Source organism: Bombus bifarius, unplaced genomic scaffold (assembly GCF_011952205.1).
Source record: "Bombus bifarius isolate JDL3187 unplaced genomic scaffold, Bbif_JDL3187 scf7180000007979, whole genome shotgun sequence".
Classification (NCBI taxonomy): Eukaryota; Metazoa; Arthropoda; class Insecta; order Hymenoptera; family Apidae; genus Bombus; species Bombus bifarius.
In genome coordinates, this window is record NW_022884364.1 from 98242 (window position 1) to 108246 (window position 10005).

The window sequence follows — 10005 nt, forward strand, 5'->3', positions numbered from 1 at the left end:
GTATATATTATTATATAGTTCAAAGTTTTGAGAAAAGATTACTATGTAATTTAACAAAAAATTCAAATTTTCAGAAAATTGAAATTCAAAGTCGCAGCTCTGTAGCCATTCAAAGCTGAGTAGCGTTGGAGAAATGACACAAACGGTGAAAATGATCTTACCGACGTATGCGAGGGTAAAACAGTTTAAGGTGGCTATTTCCAAGATTCTGGCGTTCATGACCTGACAAAGTATACCGCTGCAGTCTCCTTCGTCACCTAATATGCCCTCACAGGTAATTGGACGCACCCGGGGTACACTTCAGGGTGCCAAGAAAAACAGTTCCCGAAAGGCGTCCACATTTCGCCAAGTAACTACTAGACGCACATGAAGGTATAAGAGTCGCAACGTGTCCTGCGCATCGTTACCGCGCATCTACCACTGCGCCATCTAGGTTACCGCGCATCTACCACTGCGCCATCTAGGTTACCGCATAACCTCCTTTCTCACGTGCAATCCGGTTCCTTGGTTGGCCAATGTGGATGACTTTACGTCTTTTGATGGGCAGGTGAGGAGTCTTGGCGAGTGTCAACGATACCTAAGTAAGCACGCCATGTATCGAAATATAATCACGGCCGAAGACTAGCCCTTTACGTTTTTCCACACGCCTTCAACGACGCGACCGCGGCTACGTTCGTACGACGACGCATAATGTGGCCGCAAGGACTTCGCGAGCCGCGGATTGATTATCAGGCGTTCATGTTGCGATAAGAACTATGAATAACATTGCATGGGTTACGTATATATATATATTGCTATCTAACCTCTGTTTCATATATGTAGATATAGATATACATATGTACATATTTAAAACGATGGTAGTAGAATCAAGTGAATACATGTGTTATGTACCGAATCTTGATTACGAGCATTTTGAATTGATTATTCTAGCGTTTTCATATTTTATTATTTTAATACCTTTAGTCTTCTAACATTTGTATTTTAATGAACTTTCTATATTTTTGAGATATTATATCAATTGAGCTATTATATATTTTATTAAAATAGAAAATATCGTATTTATACCTGTTATGCTTAAGAAATTATGGCACACACACGTGTGTGTTATTGTATAATATTTTGTATGTACAGCAGATAGTAGTTAGAAGAAAATGATTTGATTTATATATATAATTAACATAAGTTCTCTTTACGGGAATTTCTCTCTATATATGAGATGTAAAATAAAACATGTCAATTAAATCAGCTTCCAAAACTTACATCTGCAACGACAAGTCGTTCTTTACCTTTCCATAATACATTTAACGTTAACAAAAAAGTGATTAACCATTACAAAACTAATAGAAAAAATGATTGAACAAGGTTCAATGGAATAGTTTTTAATTTACAATTTAACTTACATTTAGTGTTACAAGAAGCAACTTTTCTTAGAAGCACGCTTAATTAAAATCATATGCGGTGAAAATGAACGCCCGCCCGATTCAATAATAAATATATTATTATTATGCTATATTATTATATATTGTATATTATTAGTATAATATATTTATTTTATTTTATTTATCAAATTCGCATATGCAAACATACGTGTTATATTATTACTATATTCAAAGCTTTATAATTAGACTAATATTCAATGAAACAAAATGTACGACACAATAAATTATACAAAAGCAAAAATTAATTCAGTGATAGGGAGATTAATTTATTATTCTTTAATTTCAATCTATTGCTTTGTTATTTATCATTATTTAAGTAGAGTAATTTCCAAGTATAAATATCATGTATCACATTCGTAAAACGTAATTTACTTACGTATAAATATTAACAATTGACTACTACAACAAACGTAAGAAAATACTACGATGTCCTCCGATATGAACTAGTAATGCAATTTTCTAAGAGTAATTAATACATAAGAAAAGGAATTTTGAAAAATCTTTTCACTACTTATACCATATAGCATTGAAATTATACAAATTTAATGAAATACTGACAAAATCGATACCTATGCGTCAGGAGTCTCGTACAATATTCAGATTACGCCTTATATAAAGAATACAATTTGAATTTAAATTATTTGCTTGCTTCAAAAGTTCTTACGGGTATAGGGTATCAGAAGTATTATTGACGATTGCGTCAATAGAGATTCCGCAAGGCCACGTGCATTCTAATCACAACTTCCAACTACCAGGCTTGCATGAAGTACGTAGATGTCTGTTTATAGCGTGGTACACTGGCAGATTGACGTGCCAGAAACACGTGGCTATAGTACCAGGAGCTCAGGAAAATAAGGGAGCAAGGCATAACCTATCTGGATCGCGTACTCTCCTAGTAAATGCGCGGGCTCCTTATACGGTTGTAGGCGGATAGCATCCTCTCTTTCTCCCCTCCATACTTTCTGGCCCGTTTCTAACAATCTTGATAATTATTATATCACATTTAGTATGTACGAGTGAGTGAATTAATGATCGAGTGGATAATCTACTGCAGTCGAACATGAGGAATGAAGCGTTTTGATGATTTTTTAACGATTTTGTAATGGAAGTAGCCGAGATAGGTGAAACAATGGAAAATTACGGAACATTCAAACGTAAAGTAACTTCTAGTTATCATAAGTGGTGTATATATGATAAACCGAGAGCAACATTCTTAATATTTATCAGCAACCAGAAATATTGTCTTACATGCTAATTGTTGTTACATGCTAATTTTATTATCGTATTTTTTTAAATCATTATATGAGACGATCAATTTGTAGAATAGTTTCCTTCGACTATTCATTCGTTTCAATTCATTTGTAATACCAGTAGATCGCATCATATCTATGTATAATTGAACGAAACTTAAAAATCTGATATTATACATGGTATCAAAATTATCGAGAAATGTGTATCAGACAATGATTTAACGGATGACAAAATGCGTAAAGTGTAATAGTGCCCATAATTCAAATATTCATTCAAATGAAATTTTTTCAATATTATATAAAGTACATTTTTTAGAACAAACTTTGCAGAAAAAATTACGAATGTCTATATATATACACATATATAAATATATATAAAAAAAAATATATATATATATATATAAATGTTACAGTAGAAATTTTGATGAGCCATATGTAAATATTGAGTTTAATTTATTTCAATTTAATATCTTTTAATAATTTATATCATAATTTTTATTCAATTTAAATCGTATTTATTTAACAATAGAAAATAATACAATTCGTCTTACGAGCATTTGGTCTTATTATTCGTTGCAAGCAGGTATATTTTTCATTATGATTGTTTTTAACGAATAGTTTATCCAACCTGTTACGTGAAAATGGCGCCTTCGCAGTAATTGGTGGTGCGTCACGTCGTTGCCGCGTGTAATTCGTGCTTCCATGCGCGCCAACTGCGCGTGTCATCTACGAGTAGTCGTCTTTGTACTAGAATAGCATGACTTTGAGTAGGTTGCTACCTCTTCTCTGACTAACGAAAAGCTCGTACATTCAAACTTACTGATATAGAAAATAGATGAGAAGTTGATTAGCGTGATGACACGGGGACGAAGGAGGCACTTATCTCTGTATATCACTGTAGTATTTGTTTATATAGTAATTATCATATTGTCTTATTTGTACACATGAGTTGTAAATTGTTTTCTTTTACAGTATATGAATGGCGGAAGCGTAGCGTAAAAACATCTGTTCGTTGTATTACGCTCTTATAGAATGATTTATATGAAGTAGGTTTGACAAATGTAGAAAATAGAAAATTGTATAATGCGTAGATATAACGACACTGACAGTCTTGGATATAAATTATCTTTATCTTCCGTTATTTATGGATATTAAAAGAATCAATGTTTGGAATTTTGTGAATAATATTCGTTGTAACGCTTTGAATCTTACCTTCTGGATTCTAGTTTCTTCTTTTCAAAAACTCCATCGTTTCTTAAACACCCAGAATTTACCTTCGCCTAAACTTAGCTTCATAGTTGAAGATATACTATTCATACGTACAACATTTTTGTGAGTCACGAACAAATTATATACCTAAACAGGGAAGTTTTAAATGGTTTCTACAGAATACGATATTCTGAAAATAGTCCATTTCGTTTAAAAAGTGATGTTAGTCTAACACTTACTTTTATACGTAAGTTATAATAAAAAATAATCCTCTAAATATTCCAAATGAATATCATCCATTTCGTATCGTCAAGCGATTATCTCCTGAATATTCATTTAAAATACTAAATGGAAAATCCAAGGAACACGATGTTTTGCGTTATTTCATCGCGTTCGAACTCCACCGCGAATCCTATTATTATTATTTTATACGTTGCCCCTTTTCTTTGACTGCATATATCTGTATCTGTTTCTTGCATGATTGCTCACGCACCCTCATATCAGCCTGTCTTCGTGTTTATCACAAATTCACGCATACCTACGAGTCCAGATATCACAGCGAAGCATACACGAAGCATCGTAAGCGCGGCAACTGAATTCATGCAGGTGCTTTAGTACTGGCTTGGCCCGCGTTTTTGGAGGTATCGAACGTTCCTCCTGGTCCCTCCCCCTTTGCCACTCACCTCCTCCCATCCTCATTCGATGGTCCCGAACAACTCTACTATGGTGATAGTATCCTACCTCTCGGGTTGTCCAGCGCGTTGCCGAAATTTTCAGATGATTGATGGCTATTGATGTCCGGGCCAACCCTCGATCCACTTTGCTCCGTAGATTTCGCAATGTGAAAATATTTCAGCTCACTAAGTGTTTCGTTGTGTGTCAACCGATGTCTATGTGTGCGTGCTGTGTACGAGAGCAGAGACGACTCTAGCGTTTCTGGATCTTCGGGCTAACTTTGGATATTTTGTTTCGACTTTTCTTCTTCTTTTTTCAGGCTTCGTTTTCTCAATAATGTTAAATCATTATTTTTTATTTCTTTGTCAATTTTTGTTGTTTATTTATTTAGCTATATGCGTGTGATATTGTGTTGAGTTTGTTTTGCATATTTTTATCTGACAACATGTCGTCAATGTGTAACTAGTCATAAGTTTTACATTACAGTTTTTATCGTTTTACTTCGTATTTTCAATCGATTTTTGTATTGTACGATTATAAGGAACTTCTTTGGTATAATTTATGTAGTTTATATAAAAGGTTGCAAAGTTATACTATGCTTCTGTAAAGATGTCGCTATGATTCTGTAAAGAAACGACTTAATTGTTTTTAATTATCTTCTTGAAATCTTTTAGATACATTACATAATTAATATAGTTGAAAAATAATCTTCGAATACAGCCAAGACGTATTTATTATACACTATTACGTATAGTATAATATTTATCATAGATGTCCAGGAAATGTTTATGTAGTTGAATCGCGTCTTTTAAGGATATACGAGCTCGATTTTTCACGTGTTCATGTGAACAGTGAACACGTCATTTTATGGATGATTTATTAATATATTAGTAAATTGTATTGTATGCTTAATAAAATGCAAATTTCTTGCGTGATTTTTATAAAAACATGAAATACCATTAGAAATGAGATCGATTTCAATGTACTCGTTTCATGGAATTCGTTTACTATTTATAAAAAGTAACGTTTATTTCATTTTCTGTACTTTTACACAATCCTTGCACTATATCGGTTGATTTCGAACTTCAGGTGTCAGAGAAAAAAGTTGTTCATTCGCTTTAAGACAATTTGAAATATTCAGAAAAACTTACACTTTTATAAAAGCAATAATTCTGTTAAAAGAGGCAGCTTTCTTCCAATAGCACGTTGAGTAGGGATCTACGTTTATTTAATAATTAAATATTTTGCTTTCACTAATACCTGATCCTTTATCGAAAGATATAGATATAGCATTGCTTCGGTAGAAAAAAACATTTCGTTTGTTTTTTGTTTCTCTTAAAGTGCTTGTACTCTTAACAATCAATACAGGGGATGATCGTCGCGAAACATTTAAACTGACAAATTGCCTTTTTACATTTTCTCAAAGCATTAAATCTGAAGCATTGAAGGGTAATACAATAAATGAAGCAACAACCAACGAAACCGGGATTGCAAAGCTAGTTAACTCGATTTCCTGGTCCTTTCAGGGTGCAAGAGGTAGAACCTGATTTGCACCGCAGACCATTGCGCACAGTGCAACATTTTCATCGAACTGCAGCTAGCGAAGGGAAAGGGTAAGGGAAAGGGGTGGTCGAGAGGAGAGGGTAGGACCGAGCGTCGATGAAAAGGTCAAAGGTTCCAGGTGTGTTTGCGTTTCGTGCACTGGTGTTACAGGTGCAGCCTCTTCCGCGGCTCTGTTCGCCGTTGCATCAGCAACATGTGTGTTCTTTATTAACAACAATTAACATTTATCCATTGTTTAAAAGCCGGTACTTTGCGTATCGTTTGGTATTTCGATTCCGCTTCAGCTCGGGGATATTCAACGAATTGGTTGCGTTAGAACACCGGTGGACCTCTGAAAGTCGTAGGCCTAAATCGTTCATTATTTATTGTTGTAAAATTTACAGCAAAATGTAAGTTGCAAAATGAATTGCAAAACTCACGTTGTAACGCTCTGTAGATTCCGTTACATGTACGCTTCTCGCGTTGCACTCTATAGTATTTAAACATTAAATAAACAATTTTATATTTATTTTATCGACACGTATGCGTTAAATAATTGATCGAAATTATGAAGAAATTAAATTATTTTGTGTAATTATATTGTATTTATATTTTTATACAAATAATATTGCAAATACGTCTAATGTTTAAATTTATTATTCGTTCACGTTGCAGATTGTAAATTTCATTAAGAACGCGATAATAAAAAGAATTCTGTTGCTAGATGATCGGGAGTAGTAGATAATACAATATTATTAATAATTCAGGTAATAATATTTTATTTGTTGCATTTAATTTATTACGAACCTATTGTATTATATTTTCACACTTCCGCAATGTTCAATGTGTTAAACGAGTAATAAATATGATTTAAACTCATTAACTTCCTATTTGCTGCTGATCGTGTATGGCTTATAGATTCGTTTAATCTACTTTTTATAACAAAATTTCTTGCAATTTATTGTTATCTATGTTTACCTTCGTATTCGCTGAAACGATTTTAACACAAGTTGCTGGCCGCTAAGGTTACTGGATAATAGGAGAGTATCGAGAAAACCTAGTATGAACATATAAAATTTACATAATTAATAGTATGAAATCGTGTAGTTTGCTTAACATTTAATTTGACTTCTTATAACGTACTTATAAATGCTATAGATTTGTTATATTCGCGTATATAAAATAAATAAATAAATAAACAATAACTCGGGGTAAATAACTGAACTTCCATTGTTTCCTCAATATTATTAATATATAATTATCACTTAATTAAATATATTCTACAACAATTAGTTTTTAATTGCCCAAATTAGTGTTCCGATGAAAATTCATATTTTGATGTACTTAATGAAACGATTGTTTAAATCATGTTCAAAAACGAACTATTTTGTTAATTTGTAAATAAAAGTTAAAATATCTTCAAACGTGTAATTACAGCAATCTCAAATATATTATTATGTATAAATCTTTCATTAGAATATATACACGCGTGTTGTTATTATATAAGTGGTAAAATATTCATTAGAGATATTACACGCATTAAATAAACAAATAAATGTAAATAATAACATATTTAATCATTTAAAATGAAACTTTTCAACGATTTCATCAATCAGAGTTTAGTTAATTAATAGAATAATTGTTCGATAAAATTTATCGTATGTATTTTGTGCAGCTGCGATTGCAGCTTGATCGACCAACGCGTTGTTTCTACTTTCCCAATCCTAAAATTTACCAGTCTCCGGTTATGTTTGATGCACCATTATATTCTCGATTACGGTAGGTTAGTTGCATCTATGACATCACGTTCTTACTACGAATACGTCACAAAAGTTATAATACGTCAGTCTTCGCTACTACGTCAGTTCGGAGAAGTACTTTGTCTCGTATATTAGCGATGTCGTTACTCACAGGCTACACCATCACGGTCGATCACGTAGATCTTTCTTCAGCAGCTGCTGAAACGCTCGTTGATCTATAAAAATTATATTACCTACCTTATTTTGAAAAATACGTTATTTAAGTTATTTTATTAATAGTATGACAGGTAGTCAGTTATAATATATGTGTACCATTATAATTACAGTACAATTATAATTTTATTATATATATTAAGTATATGAAGTGTATGTTACATATGCACAAATTCGAAGATAAGTTCGGTAATAATTAATTGTATCGAAGATAAAAATATTCTTACGTCGACATGTTTGTATTTAACCGATAATGATAAACTTTTTATCTGGCGAATAATAATAAGCTCCCCGTATCAGCACAGGCGAGAGATACCAAGTGCATCGAACGCAGATAAGGACTGGTCGGCAAAACATATCAGAGCTGGTAAAGTCGGAACCAAGGATATTTTTGTAACAGAATAACAGGAACGGTAGAAGATCGTTTCTGCACGGCTGTTGTCACAAATATAATTATCACTGATATCTTATTTATGGAATGTTACATAAATTGACAACGAGGCGTAAGATCTCTTTTTATAATTGTAATAACGTAAGAAGGCGACGAGAAGTATTACGATAAAGAAATAGCATAAGAACGTTGAATTTAATATTATATATTAGATGGAACACATTATGCATATTAATGATGATAATGAAAATAATCTTCAAGATTAAAAGACAGGAAAATGAAGTTATCTATCTATAAATTCGAACTTACCTTTTTCCCAATCTACAGAATAAGTAATTTTTCATAAATTTGGATATCGTATGTTAAATTGAACATACGAATGAAATAACACATAGGACTATATATATATATATATATATATATGTATTTACAAGATAATTATAAACATCGTAATATTGGAATAATAGTTATAATCTAAAATTGGTCATCGAAACAATATATCTTTTTTCTTCGGACGACGATAACGTTAACAAAATTGTTCTTTAAAGTAGTATTCATTTTTGAAAAAACCAGTTATAAAGAAGTAATTTCTTTGAGAAAACAGGAATCTGATAGAGTAATGCGAGTAATGTAGTGTTGTTTTGTACAGTTTTTAGTACATTTTAAGAATTTGTACAGATTTCTTTAAAATTAATTCAATAAATAAAAGAGAATGAACACTAAATCGTACGAGTACTATAAGTGGTTTTATGACCATAATTAGTCACTATGTAATCCATTCAGTATAATCAACCAGCTCGTCGCGTAATCAATTAGAATTAATGAGGTTGGTTGTAACAATTGCCTGGGTTCATAAATTATCTTTACGAGTTATAAAAACTCAGCTTTCGGATAAAGCAACTTAGCTTGTACCAGATAAAAGCACGTACTATCGATTTTATAGAATACTATTAATATTCATTAAACAATAAAAGAATAAGAATATGTATAATGGTTTCCGACATATTTAACGTAATAATACAGGGTATCTCACAAAACTGAGACTAGCGACATACTTAAAACAGACGCAAAAATCTATTGTAAGACAGAATTATGTAAATTAATTAATTAATTTTTAAACATTCTGAAAAGCATGGACATACCTTTTTTAAAATTCCATCTTATGCTTTTATAGATATTAGTGGGACAATTTTACCATTTTACCACCTTCTATAAAACGATATTAAGATATTTATGCTTTAAAATTATTAAATTGAAAAGTGTCACAGTTTGAAATTTAAAAATAAAATAAACTATATTATTATAATTTAGAGACCTGTTATATTATATAAATTTTGTGAGCACTATACAATATATTTTAGAATTTTTAGTGAATAGTTCCGTTTGCTTCTTTATATTAGATTTTATAGATTTCTTTTAGATAAAATTACTTATATTATTACATATTTTTATTTCATAATGAATATTGATCAAATTTGTACATATACATACGTAAAATTCATTAAACTCTATCAGACTCCTTTCAA